Source organism: Bufo bufo, chromosome 3, assembly GCF_905171765.1.
Source record: "Bufo bufo chromosome 3, aBufBuf1.1, whole genome shotgun sequence".
In the NCBI taxonomy this organism is placed as follows: domain Eukaryota; kingdom Metazoa; phylum Chordata; class Amphibia; order Anura; family Bufonidae; genus Bufo; species Bufo bufo.
Genome location: NC_053391.1, coordinates 90,448,707 through 90,466,777, shown reverse-complemented (window position 1 = coordinate 90,466,777; position 18,071 = coordinate 90,448,707).

Sequence of the window (18,071 nt, the reverse complement as noted above, 5' to 3'; positions counted from 1 at the left end):
TCTTACTGGGGGCCAAGAGGCAATACAATTATAATAGTGGGGGAGTGCTCGTCTCATCGCTGGAGGGTTTGGGGGTTATTGAATATTGTTTTTCTTTTGTTTCTTTGGCTATCACAAATGAAGAGGTCTATCTGTAGATAAAATGCCTTTCATTTTGTAAACTGGTTGTCATGTCTGAATGACCAAGTGTATTCTATGCTTGCTGAAGGATTCTTCTTTCCTACGTGTTTGTAATTTAAAATAAAAAAAAATGTTAATAAAAATTATCTATGTTAAAAAAAAAAAAAAAGATACTGTGGTGCGTATTAACCACCTCAGCCCCCAGTGCTTAAACACCCTGAAAGACCAGGCCACTTTTTACACTTCTGACCTACACTACTTTCACCGTTTATTGCTCGGTCATGCAACTTACCACCCAAATGAATTTTACCTCCTTTTCTTCTCACTAATAGAGCTTTCATTTGGTGGTATTTCATTGCTGCTGACATTTTTACTTTTTTTGTTATTAATTGAAATTTAACGATTTTTTTGCAAAAAAATGACATTTTTCACTTTCAGTTGAAAAATTTTGCAAAAAAAACTACATCCATATATAAATTTTGCTCTAAATTTATTGTTCTACATGTCTTTGATAAAAAAAAAATGTTTGGGTAAAAAAAAAATGCTTTGGGTAAAAGTTATAGCGTTTACAAACTATGGTACAAAAATGTGAATTTCCGCTTTTTGAAGCAGCTCTGACTTTCTGAGCACCTGTCATGTTTCCTGAGGTTCTACAATGGCCAGACAGTACAAACACCCCACAAATGACCCCATTTCGGAAAGTACACACCCTAAGGTATTCGCTGATGGGCATAGTGAGTTCATAGAACTTTTTATTTTTTGTCACAAGTTAGCGGAAAATGATGATTTTTTTTTTTTTACAAAGTCTCATATTCCACTAACTTGTGACAAAAAATAAAAACTTCTATGAACTCACTATGCCCATCACGAAATACCTTGGGGTCTCTTCTTTCCAAAATGGGGTCACTTGTGGGGTAGTTATACTGCCCTGGCATTCTAGGGGCCCAAATGTGTGGTAAGGAGTTTGAAATCAAATTCTGTAAAAAATGACCTGTGAAATCCGAAAGGTGCTCTTTGGAATATGGGCCCCTTTGCCCACCTAGGCTGCAAAAAAGTGTCACACATCTGGTATCTCTGTATTCAGGAGAAGTTGAGGAATGTGTTTTGGGGTGTCATTTTACATATACCGATGCTGGGTGAGATAAATATCTTGGTCAAATGCCAACTTTGTATAAAAAAAATGGGAAAAGTTGTCTTTTGCCAAGATATTTCTCTCACCCAGCATGGGTATATGTAAAATGACACCCCAAAACACATTCCCCAACTTCTCCTGAGTACGGAGATACCAGATGTGTGACACTTTTTTGCAGCCTAGGTGGGCAAAGGGGCCCATATTCCAAAGAGCACCTTTCGGATTTCACAGGTCATTTTTTACAGAATTTGATTTCAAACTCCTTACCACACATTTGGGCCCCTAGAATGCCAGGGCAGTATAACTACCCCACAAGTGACCCCATTTTGGAAAGAAGACACCCCAAGGTATTCCGTGAGGGGCATGGCAAGTTCCTAGAATTTTTTATTTTTTGTCACAAATTAGTGGAAAATGATGATTTTTTTTTTTTTTTTTTTCATACAAAGTCTCATATTCCACTAACTTGTGACAAAAAATAAAAACTTCCATGAACTAACTATGCCCATCAGCGAATACCTTGGGGTCTCTTCTTTCCAAAATGGGGTCACTTGTGGGGTAGTTATACTGCCCTGGCATTCTAGGGGCCCAAATGTGTGGTAAGGAGTTTGAAATCAAATTCTGTAAAAAATGACCTGTGAAATCCGAAAGGTGCTCTTTGGAATATGGGCCCCTTTGCCCACCTAGGCTGCAAAAAAGTGTCACACACTGGTATCTCTGTATTCAGGAGAAGTTGAGGAATGTGTTTTGGGGTGTCTTTTTACATATACCCATGCTGGGTGAGATAAATATCTTGGGCAAATGCCAACTTTGTATAAAAAAATGGGAAAAGTTGTCTTTTGCCAAGATATTTCTCTCACCCAGCATGGGTATATGTAAAATGACACCCCAAAACACATTCCCCAACTTCTCCTGAGTACGGAGATACCAGATGTGTGACACTTTTTTGCAGCCTAGGTGGGCAAAGGGGCCCATATTCCAAAGAGCACCTTTCGGATTTCACTGGTCATTTTTTACAGAATTTGATTTCAAACTCCTTACCACACATTTGGGCCCCTAGAATGCCAGGGCGGTATAACTACCCCACAAGTGACCCCATTTTGGAAAGAAGAGACCCCAAGGTATTCGCTGATGGGCATAGTGAGTTCATGGAAGTTTTTATTTTTTGTCACAAGTTAGTGGAATATGAGACTTTGTATGAAAAAAAATAAAAATAAAAAAATCAGCATTTTCCACTAACTTGTGACAAAAAATAAAAAATTCTAGGAACTCGCCATGCCCCTCACGGAATACCTTGGGGTGTCTTCTTTCCAAAATGGGGTCACTTGTGGGGTACTTATACTGCCCTGGCATTTTCCAGGGGCCCTAATGTGTGGTAAGTAGGTAAATGACCTGTGAAATCCTAAAGGTGCTCTTTGGAATATGGGCCCCTTTGCCCACCTAGGCTGCAAAAAAGTGTCACACATGTGGTATCGCCGTATTCAGGAGAAGTTGGGGAATGTGTTTTGGGGTGTCATTTTACATATACCCATGCTGGGTGAGAGAAATATCTTGGCAAAAGACAACTTTTCCCATTTTTTTATACAAAGTTGGCATTTGACCAAGATATTTCTCTCACCCAGCATGGGTATATGTAAAATGACACCCCAAAACACATTCCTCAACTTCTCCTGAGTACGGCGATACCAGATGTGTGACACTTTTTTGCAGCCTAGATGCGCAAAGGTGCCCAAAGTCCTTTTAGGAGGGCATTTTTAGACATTTGGATACCAGACTTCTTCTCACGCTTTGGGGCCCCTAGAATGACAGGGCAGTATAAATACCCCACATGTGACCCCATTTTGGAAAGAAGACACCCCAAGGTATTCAATGAGGGGCATGGCGAGGTCATAGAAATTTTTTTTTTTTGGCACAAGTTAGCGGAAATTGATATTTTTAATTTTTTTCTCACAAAGTCTCCCGTTCCGCTAACTTGGGACAAAAATTTCAATCTTTCATGGACTCAATATGCCCCTCACGGAATACCTGGGGGTGTCTTCTTTCCGAAATGGGGTCACATGTGGGGTATTTATACTGCCCTGGCATTCTAGGGGCCCTAAAGCGGCAGAAGAAGTCTGGAATATAAATGTCTAAAAAAATTTACGCATTTGGATTCCGTGAGGGGTATGGTGAGTTCATGTGAGATTTTATTTTTTGACACAAGTTAGTGGAATATGAGACTTTGTAAGAAAAAAAATAATAATTCCGCTAACTTGGGCCAAAAAAATGTCTGAATGGAGCCTTACAGGGGGGTGATCAATGACAGGGGGGGTGATCAATGACAGGGGGGGTGATCAATGACAAGGGGGTGATTAATGACAAGGGGGGGTGATCAATGACAGGGGGGTGATCAGGGAGTCTATATGGGGTGATCACCACAGTCATTGATCACCCCCCCTGGAAGGCTCCAGGGAGACGCCTGTATGTGTTTTGCAGATCCGATCCATCTATCAGTGGATCCGTAAAAATCATGCGGACATCTGAATGGAGCTTTACAGGGGGTTGATCAATGACAGGGGTGTAATCAATGACAGGGGGGTGATCAGGGAGTCTATATGGGGTGATAACCACAGTCATTGATCATGCCCCTGTAAGGCTTCATTCAGACGTCCGTATGCGTTTTGCGGATCCGATCCATCTATCAGTGCATCCGTAAAAATCATGCGGACATCTGAATGGAGCTTTACAGGGGGGTAATCAATGACAGGGGGGTGATCAGGGAGTCTATATGGGGTGATAACCACAGTCATTGATCATGCCCCTGTAAGGCTTCATTCAGACGTCCGGATGCGTTTTGCGGATCCGATCCATCTATCAGTGGATCCGTAAAAATCATGCGGACATCTGAATGGAGCTTTACAGGGGGGTGATCAGGGAGTCTATATGGGGTGATCACCACAGTCATTGATCATGCCCCTGTAAGGTTTCATTCAGACGTCCGGATGCGTTTTGCGGATCCGATCCATCTATCAGTGCATCCGTAAAAATCATGCGGACGTCTTATGGAGCTTTACAGGGGGTTGATCAATGACAGGGGGGTAATCAATGACAGGGGGGTGATCAGGGAGTCTATATGGGGTGATCAGGGGCTAATAAGGGGTTAATAAGTGACGGGGGGGGGGGGGGTGTAGTGTAGTGTAGTGTAGTGTTGCTTGGTGGGACTTTACTGAGCTACCTGTGTCCTCTGGTGGTCGATCCAAACAAAGGGGACCACCAGAGGACCAGGTAGCAGGTATATTAGACACTGTTATCAAAACAGCGTCTAATATACCTGTTAGGGGTTAAAAAAAACACATCTCCAGCCTGCCAGCGAACGATCGCCGCTGGCAGGCTGGAGATCCACTCTCTTACCTTCCGTTCCTGTGAGCGCGCGCGTTCACAGGAAATCTCGCGTCTCGCGAGATGACGCATATATGCGTGACTGTGCGCAGGGCTGCCACCTCCGGAACACGATCCTGCGTTAGGCGGTCCGGAGGTGGTTAAAGGGGTTATCTGAGAGTATACAATTCCCCCATATGCCGGGCCCCTCACACTGAATATACTTACCCCGCTCCCTGCTGGTCCCTACACTGCTGCTGTTCTCCCCGTGCGCGGGGACCAGGAGCGGCGCCAGTATATTCCCTTTGACAAGCCTGGCATATGGGGGAATTTTATACTCTTGGATAACCACCTTAATGCCCCCACGTTGTAATTTTTGCCCCTTTGTTCCAGCACACAGTAGTAATCTCCACATTGTGCCCCCTTCACAGTAGCTATGGACAGATTACGTGCCCCCTCACAGTAATTCTGCTAGATATGTGCCCCCCTTACAGTAGTTATGGACAGATATGTGCCCCTCACACAGACCCATTGAAATGAATGGGTCAGGATTCAGTCTAGATGATATGCATTTAAACTGGCGCTGGATGCGCCAAAGTAATGGAGAGGCCAGCTCCTCTTCATAACTTTGGCAGAACCACTGCCAGTTTAGGGGTTAAGACCCGTGTCTAAAAGCCCAGTCTTAATAAATGACCCCCGGAGTGTCTGGGCAGCACTTTTAACCCATTTACACGACATGGACCATATGTATTTTGTGATCTGCAAATTACAGATGACGCCCATGTGCCATTTGCATTTTTTGTCAGACCCATTAACTAGACTGCATGTTGCGGACGTCACATTTTCTATCCTCTGCGGAACAGACATACGGACGCCGAAAGCAAATGACTTGAGGGTAAAGCGACAGTGAGGTCACGGTATGGGCAATCGAGGGTTACTCACTTTTCCAAGGAGAACCCTGGGCAGGCATGCGGCAGTGAATGGAGAGGCAGACACTAGTTCCTCTGGGGCACACTCTGTAGATAGGGACCAGGCCTGATGGTATGTGAGGTGCCCTGGATGTTGTAGGTGTTTTGAGTGCCTTAGGTAAGGTCCATTTAAGATTCGTGTCGCCAGTGCCTGTAACGGTGGCACACCGATTTATAGGAGTAGTAAAGGAGTACACAGTTTGTGAACTGAACGTTGCTTTACTTGGTGGAAAAACAGTCCAACTTTGTACAGACAGTTACAGTTGATAAGGATGATGCAGTCCCTTGAACAATACTCCACAAGCAGGTTTTCTTTCAATAACGGCAGGTATTAATCAGGCAAGATACTTGGAGGGTAAACAGTTAATGCTTTGCAGTGCAACGCTGCTCTATCCCCTTCAGCTATTCTAGCTGGCTGGATCCCAAGGCCCGGATGCCTAATTGCTGGCTTTAATCCCCGGTATATAAATCCTTCCTCCAGTATAGACCCTTGCTCTTTACTTTATAGATCCTCTGCCCATCAGGGTACTTACCTGACTTGTATTATCCTTGCTTGGTAGGGAAGCTGCAGGTTTCTCCTAGGAGGTTCTGTCCTACTACTGAGGTAATCTTCTGAGCTAACTGAGGCTCACTTGATCTACAGGCAGGCTAGGGTTCTTCACTAGCCTCCTGGTCGTAGCTAGCAGCCAGGGCTATCAAGCTGCATGTCAGGAGGAGGCCCTCAGCATATCTCTGGCTGGTGCCTTCTCACTTCTGTCTCCACAGACTCCTGACTATGAACTAACTCCTCCCTGTCTGGGCCTGGACATTTATACTAGGGGCTCCCTATCTCCCTCTAGTGTCTAGGATGTCTAATTACACCCAACTAGGCCTGCTAAACATTAACACAGGGGAAACATTGCATGTAAAAACACATAGAAAAATACATTAAATGCATAGTTAAATATAATATTTCTGTCCCTTGTGAGTAGGAGTAACACGTCACCCAATTGACCCTTGTGTAGTGCCCACGCCTACCTAGTGGGACACTACATGTGCTTTCCGTATGTCCAGTCTGCACAAGATGGAAAATATGACACGTCCTATACTTCTCAAAAAAATGCGGACTGCAGGCCCGTTTAAGTTAAAAAAAGCGTCTGCAAAAATATACAGATTGCACATGGATGGCATCCATATCTTGCCGATCGCGGACCGCAAAATAAATTAGAATGTAGCCTCACAGTATGTGGGTAAGGGACAGTCACAGGAGGGCCAGAGGAGGACAGGGGGGGATGGTTGTGTAAAAAAAATAACATACCAAGTCAGGTTCAGTGCCTGGCAGGGACAGTGGACACACAGGAAGCCTCTAGTCCTCACTCACCTCCTCCTAAATTGCTGCAGGCTTCACACATTCAGCACCAGGAGCGCTAGGAGAGGACCAGGTGTGGGTGGGGCTACTGCCAGGGGGTGGAGCTACAGCAACACTAGATGGGGATGGGGCTACTGACATCACGGGAGGCGGAGCTAGGACACAGTGAAGTGGCTCTGCACAGGCCTGGCTGAGCTGGTGTCAAACTCTTCATGACGCTGCCCACCACACGGCAGGACTGAGCTGTAAGGAGGCGGGGCCATCGCAGATGCAGCTCAGGACCTGCTGCCTCAGAGCTGTGGATGGCGCAGTAGGTCCTGAGACTGAAGTCAGATAGTGAGGTGGGCCCCTTCTACATGCCGGATGGAGTGATGATGAATGGTGAAGCGAGGAGCCTGCTGCTCTCTGCTTCACCGTTACAATCAGCTGTCTGTGCCTCCTGTGGACGCACAGACAGCTGAGCTGAAGGGGCCCCTCATAGGCTGGGCCCCTGTGCAGCTGAACCGGTTGAACAGGCGGAATGTACGCCCCTGCATAGTAGATGGGTACCCTTTTGTTATGCCAGCAGTGCAGTTAGTAATAGTCCAGCAATGAGCGCTCCTGTCCGTACTCCCTGTGCTGCTGCGGCCCCATTCATAAAAAGAGCACTCCGTACACCACTGACAGCTCAGCGGTGTAGGGAGAACTGAGTTTTAGCGCACCAGATGAAAAAGTACGGTAAAAATAGAAAATTAATTAATAAAGTATATTAGAAAAAGATTTTTTTAGGGGGTTAGGGACAACATAGTCAAAGTTAGTGTAAAAGTTTAGTTACTCTTTAAGTTATTCTCCATTTTCTGAACAGTCAGCAAGATGGTTGCTAAGAGATGTTGTTTGTAAACCTTCAGTTTTTCATCACGCGCTTGAAAAACGCATCAATACGCATTGCACCCGCGCGGAAAAAAACTGAACACAATTACAGACAAAACTGACTGAACTTGCTTGCAAAATGCTGCGAGTTTCACTGAACGCACCATATTCATTTGTATCGCCGTCCTCAGGGCAGCGATACAGATGACTGTGCTGCGGTGGAGCAGGGGAGACAGAGGCGTCTCCCTTCCCTGTTCTTCTGATAGGCCGCAGGCACTAATGCCTGCAGCCTATCAGTCGCCGGCTCAGGTGGCGCGATGACGTCATTATCATCGCGCCGCCTGAGCAGGGCAGCACACAGCGGGAGACACAGGCCGGAAGAGGTCTGCATCGCATCACTGCTGATGGAGGTAAGTATGTGTTTTCTTTTTGTTTGTTTTTTGGGGCGGAGCTGGCTTTATGGGGGCATCTGGCATTTCTTAAAGCCCCATTTTTTTGGGGGTGGCACTCTGGGGACATTTATTTCTTGATCATTTTGGGGGGGGCACTATGGGGGCATTTCTTACTGGCACATTATGGGGGGCACCATGGGGGAGAGTAGCACTATAGGGGCTCTAAAGAGGCTTTTTTTTTATTGGCACATTATGGGGGGCACTATAGGGGAGAGCGGCACTATGGGGCATTATTTGGGGGCACTAAGGGGGAGTGGAGCACTATTGGGGCATCTGGTGGCACTAAGAAGGGGCATTTTTTACTGTCATATTATGGGGGACACTATGGGAAAGAGGAAGAGGAGCACTATGAGGGCATTTACTGGGGCAGTATATAGGGGTATTTTATCAGTGGCGTTGCTAGGGCTGGTGTCACCCGTTGCGGTACAAAATGATGTCACATGCTATATGTGTATAACATAAACATATTCCACATGAAAACTTACAGTTACTTGATTTGACCCTTGGGGATCTCGGACGCCACTTCCACACTTTGGCCGGGGGGCTCGGCGGAGCTGATTTGTTTTATCCTAATGAGAAAGATTTCATAATAAGGATTTGGAGAAGGGGCAGAGGGATAGCAGAGCAGGGAGAGGCTGGTGCTGCTACTAGGGGGTCATACCATAGGGGAGTAATAAAGCCCACCATAATGCCCCCCCCCCCCCCAGTAGAAATTATTCTCCCTATAATATGACAGTGCAAAAAATACCCCCTTGTAATGCTTCCAGTTGAGCTAATGTCCCCATAGTGCCTCCATAATGTCCCAGTATAAAATACCCATATATAGTGCCCCCAGTAAATTCCCCCATAGTGCTCCTCTCCCCCCTTCCTGCTAGTGCCCCCCATAATGTACCAGTATAAAATGCCCTATATATAGTGCCCCAGTAGATGCCCTCAGTGTCCGGCCTCTGAAAGGCTGCCGGCCTAGTGTCCCCCATAATGACCCCCAATAATGTGCCAGTAAGTGTCCCCATAGATGCCCCCCCATCATGTGCCAGTATCAAGTGCCTCTCTACCTCCCCCACATATCCCAGTATCATAGTGCCACCCCCCCAATGTGCCAGTATCAAGTGCCTCTCTCCTGCCCCCCCATGTCCCAGTATCATAGTGCCATCTGCCCCCCCCAAAAAAGTGCCAGTATCAAGTGCCTCTCTCCTCCCCCCCCATGTCCCAGTATCAAGTGCCTCCCCCCCCATGTCCCAGTATCATAGTGCCATCTCCCACCCCCCAAAAAAAGTGCCAGTATCAAGTGCCTCTCCCCCCCATGTCCCAGTATCATAGTGCCATCTCTCCCCCCCAAAAAAAGTGCCAGTATCAAGTGCCTCTCTCCTTCCCCCCATGTGCCAGTATCATAGTGCCAACCCCCCGCATCTGCCAGTATCAGGTGCCAACCCCCCTCCCCCCCCATGTGCCAGTATCAGGTGCCTCTCTCCTCCCCCCCATGGGCCAGTATCAGGTGCCAACCCCCCTCCCCCCATGTGCCAGTATCAGGTGCCAACCCCCCTCCCCCCCATGTGCCAGTATCAGGTGCCTCCCCCCCCCCATGTGCCAGTATCATAGTGCCAACCCCCCTCCCTCCATGTGCCAGTATCAGGTGCCTCTCTCCCCCCCCCATGTGCCAGTATCATAGTGCCAACCCCCCTCCCTCCATGTGCCAGTATCAGGTGCCTCTCCCCCCCCCCATGTGCCAGTATCAGGTGCCTCTCTCCTCCCCCCATGTGCCAGTATCATAGTGCCAACCCCCCTCCCCCCATGTGCCAGTATCAGGTGCAAACCCCCCTCCCCCCATGTGCCAGTATCAGGTGCCAACCTCCCTCCCCCCATGTGCCAGTATCAAGTGCCTCCCGCTCCCCCCATGGCAGTAACAGTCGGGTATAAAAAAAAAACAAAACACTTATACTTACCTCCATGTCAGCGATGCGATGCGGCCTCTTCCTGTGTCCCGCCCTGTATGTCCATATATGGAGTCAGTGCTTGTATTTCAGAACACCCAGCACTGCTATATCTCTATATGACAGTGTCCCAGCACACTCAGCTCTGCTATATCTCTATATATGATAGCTGCTCCAGCACACCCAGCTCTGCTACATCTAATACACATGACAACTGCACACTCAGCTCTACTATATCTCTATATATGACAGCTGCCCCAGCACACTCAGCTCTGCTATATCTCTATATATGATAGCTGCACCAGCACACCCAGCTCTGCTACATCTAATACACATGACAGCTGCACCAGCACACTCAGCTCTGCTATATCTCTATATATGACAGCTGTCCCAGCACACCCAGCTCTGCTACATCTATATATCTCTAAGTATTGCTATACAGTAGATAGATATATAGAGATATAGCAGAGCTGAGTGTGCTGGGGCAGCTGTCATGTGTATAGATGTAGCAGAGCTGGGTGTGTTTGGACAACTGTCATGTGTATAGATGTAGCAGAGCTGGGTTTGCTGGGACAGCTGTCATATATAGAGATATAGCAGAGCTGAGTGTGCTGGGACAGCTGTCATATAGAGATATAGAAGTGCTGGGTGCGTTAGGGCAGCAGTCATGTGTATAGATGTACACTTGAAGTCTCATATTTTTTCAATCAGTGTCAATGCCTTTCTTATGGCCGTGTGGTTAGGTGCTTTGCCTCTGATACAGAAGGTCATGGGTTCAAATCCCAACAGAAACTTTTCTGAAATTAGAATCCACAAGCACTGACTCCATATATGGACATACAGGCCGGGACACAGGAAGAGGTCGTGGGTTTAAATCCCAGACACATCTCTCCTGAGGTCGGCAATACAAATGACTATGATTCGTAAATGCCGGCCCTGCTGGTGTCACCCCCATCACTGGTGCGGCCCGCACCCCCCTTTATACTGGCATACATTATGGGGACATTAGCTTAACTGCGGGCACTAAGCGGGGGTATTTAATGTACTGTCATATTATAAGGAGAATTATTAGTACTAGGCGGTATTATGGGGTGCTTTACTACTACTGGGGGCTATGAGGAACATGATTACTAGTATGGGCACTAAAGGGGCATTATTACTACTAAGTGTGCTCTGGCAGAGAATTATTTCTATTGGTGGGATTTTGGGGAGCACTGTTACTTTGGGGGGCACTCTGGCACAGTATCAGCTTAGCACAATTATTTTTGGGGGGACATTATCTTTATACTATTAGTGTCTGGGCGCAGTTATTTTTTAGAGCACTGTGTGCCAATAATTGTTGAAGGGGGCACTATCTGTGTGGTAGTATTCCCAGGGGGACTGTTTCTGCAGTATAGTATTGGGGGTGGCAGGAAAGGGTGTTCAGAAGATGTGAAGATGATGGAAATGTGGGAAACTAATGTCTGTTTCTCAATCTCTGCAGAGACAAGAGATGGCAGGAAAATCATCATGGCGGTCTGGTCTGAATGGAGAAGATGAGCAAAGAGAACGTCTACAACAAAGGTGACATCACTGGATGTAAGAGGTATGGGGCGCTATGTAGGAGAGGAGATGCTCCGGATCCTCCCCCTGCCATTTGCAGAAGGAGGATTCAGAGCTGGGCGAGGACGGCCACGGGGGGCAGTCTGCCCAAATCTCCTGAGGACCCCAGATCAGCTGGCGAAACATGTCGGAGGTCAGCTGTCACGACCATGGTCATGGTCGTGACTCCTGTAACCGCAGGCAGTTGCCTGCGGTCTAGGTCTGGTTGTCAATCACAGGTGGGGGCTGAAGTATGTTGCCGCTGGCAACATTATTTATGTGGCAGCATAGCAGCCTGAGCTTTTGCATGGCAGCTTGCTATGTTGTGCATGCGGTTGCAGCTGGCAACCTGTCTATGTAGGTGTGATTTGTCTCAGTTTTTGTGCACGAGGTTTATTTATGGGTGCACGTCCCCTTTGTCTGTCTTCCCTTCTCTGGTGTGAGAAGGGTTAATTCCCTTCCTAGTATGTGAGCACTGGATGTGGCTACATGGGCTATAAAGCCTCAGTTAAGATCAGTAGTCTGAGGGGTACTTCAGCCTTGTTTGTAAGCTGGAGTCATCCTCCTGGTCCCTTATACCATCTGCCAGTGAGGGCCACCCTTGTGGTCATAAATGTTTATATGTGATGTTAAGTTGATGTTGTTTTCCTTTCATGTTTAATGCAGCTATGGATCTGGGTTCCTATGTGTGTGTGTATGTTTGCTGTGTCCATTTATGTTTGGTCTGGACATCAGCTTGTGAGCCCGGGATCCAGTCAGCAAGGCTGTGGCAGGTAGGTGTGAACAAGAGTAGTTGTCCTGCCATATCCATACGTCTGTTTATGTACCCCATTTCCTTGCAGCTTGGCCAGTGAGACTCCTGTTCCTCCGTGTCCAGAAGGAACAGGTCGTCTTACCCTGCTCCTTGTTCCAGGGCAATCCTGAGGGCTAGCAGGGAATATTAGGTTCCGGTGTATGAGCCCTCCCACCATCAGGGTTGGCTCATATGGTTAGGAGTCGGGGTCAGATTAGGGACGCAATAGGAGGTGACCTGCTCCCTAATTCTGTCGTCCTGGCCGAGCAGCCACTAACCTCTTCTGGCATCGCACGGCTGAGGGTTTTCTCCATCCTCAGCCGTGACAGCAGCGTTTGAGCTATTTTTAAACAGCAGGTGCACATAGATATAGGAAGCTACCAAATGGTTTATGAGAATTCTAATTTAGCGCAGGGATAGAAGATGAGTGAGCCTGTAGTAGGGCGCTGAAACCGCTCACTATATCCCTTAGGTTACTTTCACACTAGCATTTTTTTTGCGGATCCGTCATGGATCTGCAAAAACGCTTCCGTTACAATAATACAACCGTATGCATGAACGGATCTGGTTGTATTATGTCTTCTATAGCCATGACGGATCTGTCTTGAACACCACTGAAAGTCAATGGAGGACGGATCCATTTTCTATTGTGCCAGAGAAAACGGATCCGTCCCCATTGACTTACACTGTGTGCCAGGATGGCTCCGCTTCGTCAGGTGACTGAACGGAGCCAAACTGATGCATTCTGAGCAGATTCTTTTCCATTCAGAATGCATTAGGGCAAAGCGATCCGTTTTGGACCGCTTGTGAGAGCCCCGCAACGGATCTAACAAACGGAAAGCCAAAACGCGAGTGTGAAAGTAGCCTTTAGCTGGCTAAACGACACTGTGATGCAAACAGTGTTACAAACAGACAAAGCAACAAAGTAACTATGTGACACAGCTGATATTTTTAAATATTTTATTTAGGCTACTTTCACACTTGCGGCAGAGTGATCCGGCAGGCAGTTCCGTCACCAGACTGATGGCATTAGTAAGACTGACCAGGATCCTGATCAGTCAGAAAAATGCCGGATCCGTCTTTCCAGTGTCATCCGTCAAGACGGATCCGGCATTTATTTTTTTCACCTGCGCAGACCAGAAGGACGGATCTGGCATTCCGGTATTTTAAATGCCGAATCTAGCCCTAATACATTCATATGGAAAAAAATGCCAGATCCGGCATTCAGGCAAGTCTTTAGGTTTTTTTCGCCGGAGATAAAACCGTAGCATGCTGCGGTTTTCTCTTTTGCCTGATCAGTCAAAAAGACTGAACTGAAGATATCCTGATGCATCCTGAACTGATTACTCTCTATTGAGAATGCATGGGGATAAAACTGATCACTTTTTTTTTTTCGGCATTGAGCCCTTTTGAAGTTTTGACGGAACTCAGTGCCGGAAAAGAAAAACGCTAGTGTGAAAGTACCCTTTCACACTTGCGGCAGGACGGATCCGACATGCTGTTCACCATGTCGGATCCGTCCTTCGGCTATTTCGCTGTGCCGCCGCTCCGTCCCCATTGACTATAATGGGGGCGGAGCTCCGGCGCAGCACGGCGAAATGCCGCCGGACTAAAAAGTCCTGCATGTCCAACTTTTTAGCCCGGCGGCTTTTGCCGTGCTGCGCCGGAGCTCCGCCCCCATTATAGTCAATAGGGACGGAGTGGCGGTCTGGCGAAATATTTATAATATGGAATCAATAAATGTTACGTTTTAACAGGTAGAAAGCAGCACATGGAATAAAAAGGTGTTTATTGGTCTTTTGGACCATTTGTAAATCATTGAAGTTGTGTGGTGCCTTAGCATGTGCTTAGGGTCAGTATTTGTCCATTAATGTCTAAGCTGCCGACAACAAAAGTGAGTGCACCCCGAAGTGAAAATGGCCAAATTGTGCCCAATTAGCCATTTTCCCTCTCCGGTGTCATGTGACTCATTAGTGTTACAAGGTCTCAGGTGTGGTAAATTTGGTGTTATCGCTCTCACATGAACGAGTATTCCGCGCGGGTGCAATGCGTGATGCGAACGCATTGCGCCCACACGGAATCTGGACCCATTCATTTCAATGGGTGTGTGTACATGAGCGTTGGTTTTCACGCATCAGTTGTGCGTGATAAAAACTGAACGCGATTGCAAACAAAACTGAATGGACTCGCTTACGAAATCCCGCATTTTTTACTGAACGCATCTGGACCTAATCCACTCATGCTACTCTAGGGTTGGGCGATATACCGCGGTATTAAAAAACGGCGATATTGGTTTCCAAATTACCGCAGTATTTTGTGACGTCATCGCTTCAAAAACTGCGGTTGCGGCGACCCGCCCTTGCATCATTATCTACCACTTGCTTCCCGCAGCGGCCGACCTGGCTCCTCCTCGCTTGCTCCCATGGTGCAGTCTCCGCCCACCGACATCTAACGTCGGAATCAGACGACGCCCAGGCCGAGTTGAGCAGCGCAGTATAGCAGCGAGTGGCGGGAAAGTCAGTAGAACTTAGTCCCACACTCCGTCCGACTCCGACCCCCACAGAATTCACGCCTGCGGAGAGAAGAGACCCTATATATCATTGCTGCCGGACGGGCAGCTATTATAGGTGTAATATCTCTGCCTATCTCTATCAGATTACCCCAATTATATGTCTTCTGTCCAACTGGCTTGGCCCACTCAGTCCTTCCTGCAACGAGCTGCCTGCTCTGCACTGCACATTGAAATAGCAGCCAGCAGGCAGGGAATGAGCCATCATGAGTCCCTCCCCATGACATGATCAACAAGAAGGAATTACTGTATGGTGGCAGGCAGGTCACAGTCACACAGGTGGCCATAAGACATGGGGGGGGGGGCTGCAGCCCCCATACAGTATAACGTCTCCTTGTGGCCCCCATACAGTATAACATCTCCTTGTGGCCCCCATACACTATAACGTCTCCTTGTGGCCCCCATACACTATAACGTCTCCTTGTGGCCCCCATACAGTATAAAGTCTCCTTTTGGCCCCCATACAGTATAATGTCTCCTTGTGGCCCCCATACAGTGCAATGTCTCCTTGAGGCCCCCATACAGTATAATGTCTCCTTGAGGCCCCCATACAGTATAATGTCTCCTTGTGGCCCCCATACACTATAACGTCTCCTTGTGGCCCCCATACACTATAACGTCTCCTTGTGGCCCCCATACAGTATAAAGTCTCCTTTTGGCCCCCATACAGTATAATGTCTCCTTGTAGCCCCCATACAGTGCAACGTCTCCTTGAGGCCCCCATACAGTATAATGTCTCCTTGTGGCCCCCATACAGTATAATGTCTCCTTGTGGCCCCCATACAGTATAACGTCTCCTTGTGGCCCCCATACAGTATAACGTCTCCTTGAGGCCCCCATACACTATAATGTCTCCTTGTAGCCCCCATACAGTATAACGTCTCCTTGTGGCCCCCATACACTATAACGTCTCCTTGTGGCCCCCATACACTATAACGTCTCCTTGTGGCCCCCATACACTATAACGTCTCCTTGTGGCCCCCATACACTATAACGTCTCCTTGTGGCCCCCATACAGTATAACGTCTCCTTGTGGCCCCCATACAGTATAAAGTCTCCTTTTGGCCCCCATACAGTATAATGTCTCCTTGTGGCCCCCATAAAGTATAATGTCTCCTTGTGGCCCTCATACAGTATAATGTCTCCTTGTGGCCCCCATACAGTATAACGTCTCCTTGTGGCCCCCATACAGTATAACGTCTCCTTGAGGCCCCCATACACTATAACATCTCCTTTTGGCCCCCATACAGTATAATGTCTCCTTGTGGCCCCCATACAGTATAAAGTCTCCTTTTGGCCCCCATACAGTATAATGTCTCCTTGTGGCCCCCATACAGTGCAATGTCTCCTTGAGGCCCCCATACAGTATAATGTCTCCTTGAGGCCCCCATACAGTATAATGTCTCCTTGTGGCCCCCATACACTATAACGTCTCCTTGTGGCCCCCATACACTATAACGTCTCCTTGTGGCCCCCATACAGTATAAAGTCTCCTTTTGGCCCCCATACAGTATAATGTCTCCTTGTAGCCCCCATACAGTGCAACGTCTCCTTGAGGCCCCCATACAGTATAATGTCTCCTTGTGGCCCCCATACAGTATAATGTCTCCTTGTGGCCCCCATACAGTATAATGTCTCCTTGTGGCCCCCATACAGTATAACGTCTCCTTGTGGCCCCCATACAGTATAACGTCTCCTTGAGGCCCCCATACACTATAATGTCTCCTTGTAGCCCCCATACAGTATAACGTCTCCTTGTGGCCCCCATACACTATAACGTCTCCTTGTGGCCCCCATACACTATAACGTCTCCTTGTGGCCCCCATTTACTATAACGTCTCCTTGTGGCCCCCATACAGTATAACGTCTCCTTGTGGCCCCCATACAGTATAAAGTCTCCTTTTGGCCCCCATACAGTATAATGTCTCCTTGTGGCCCCCATAAAGTATAATGTCTCCTTGTGGCCCTCATACAGTATAATGTCTCCTTGTGGCCCCCATACAGTATAACGTCTCCTTGTGGCTGCCCCCATACAGTATAACGTCTCCTTGTGGCCCCCATACAGTATAAAGTCTCCTTTTGGCCCCTATACAGTATAACGTCTCCTTGTGGCCCCCATACACTATAACGTCTCCTTGTGGCCCCCATACACTATAACGTCTCCTTGTGGCCCCCATACAGTATAACGTCTCCTTGTGGCTGCCCCCATACAGTATAACGTCTCCTTGTGGCCCCCATACAGTATAAAGTCTCCTTTTGGCCCCCATACAGTATAATGTCTCCTTGTGGCCCCCATACAGTATAACATCTCCTTGTGGCCCCCATACAGTGCAACGTCTCCTTGAGGCCCCCATACACTATAACGTCTCCTTGTGGCCCCCATACTCTATAACGTCTCCTTGTGGCCCCCATACAGTATAACGTCTCCTTGTGGCCCCCATACAGTATAATGTCTGCTTGTGTTTTTTCTTTTAAACGGGTATTTATCGCGATAAATTTCTTAATATCGTTATCGTCTGAATATTCTTGATATCGCCCAACCCTACGCTCGTCTGCAAGGGGCTGCACTGTAACATACTGAAATTGTGGTCCGTGGTAGCGGAATCCATAACAAAATTCTTAGATAACCTGAACCTTGTACGCAGAACCTGATAACACAAGTTCGCACAACACTAATTGTAACCTGATCCTGAGGACAGGCCATTAATATAAAAGGACTGGACAAAAGGGGGTTAATTAATGCATAGTGGTGACATGTACAGGAAAAATCTCTCTCCGGACATGTCTGTTTTAATAGCTAAATGCATCCCCCGTGTAATTCTGGAGCATCTAGTCTTATGTCTCTATGTTGTGCCATTCCTTTGTTATTTCTACTAGAAGTTATGAATGAATGGTCAGCAGCTTGCAGTAAAGGTCCAGATGGGTGTTACCAGTCGGGGAGGGGTGTGTCCCTGCACAGTCTGACACCGGCAGC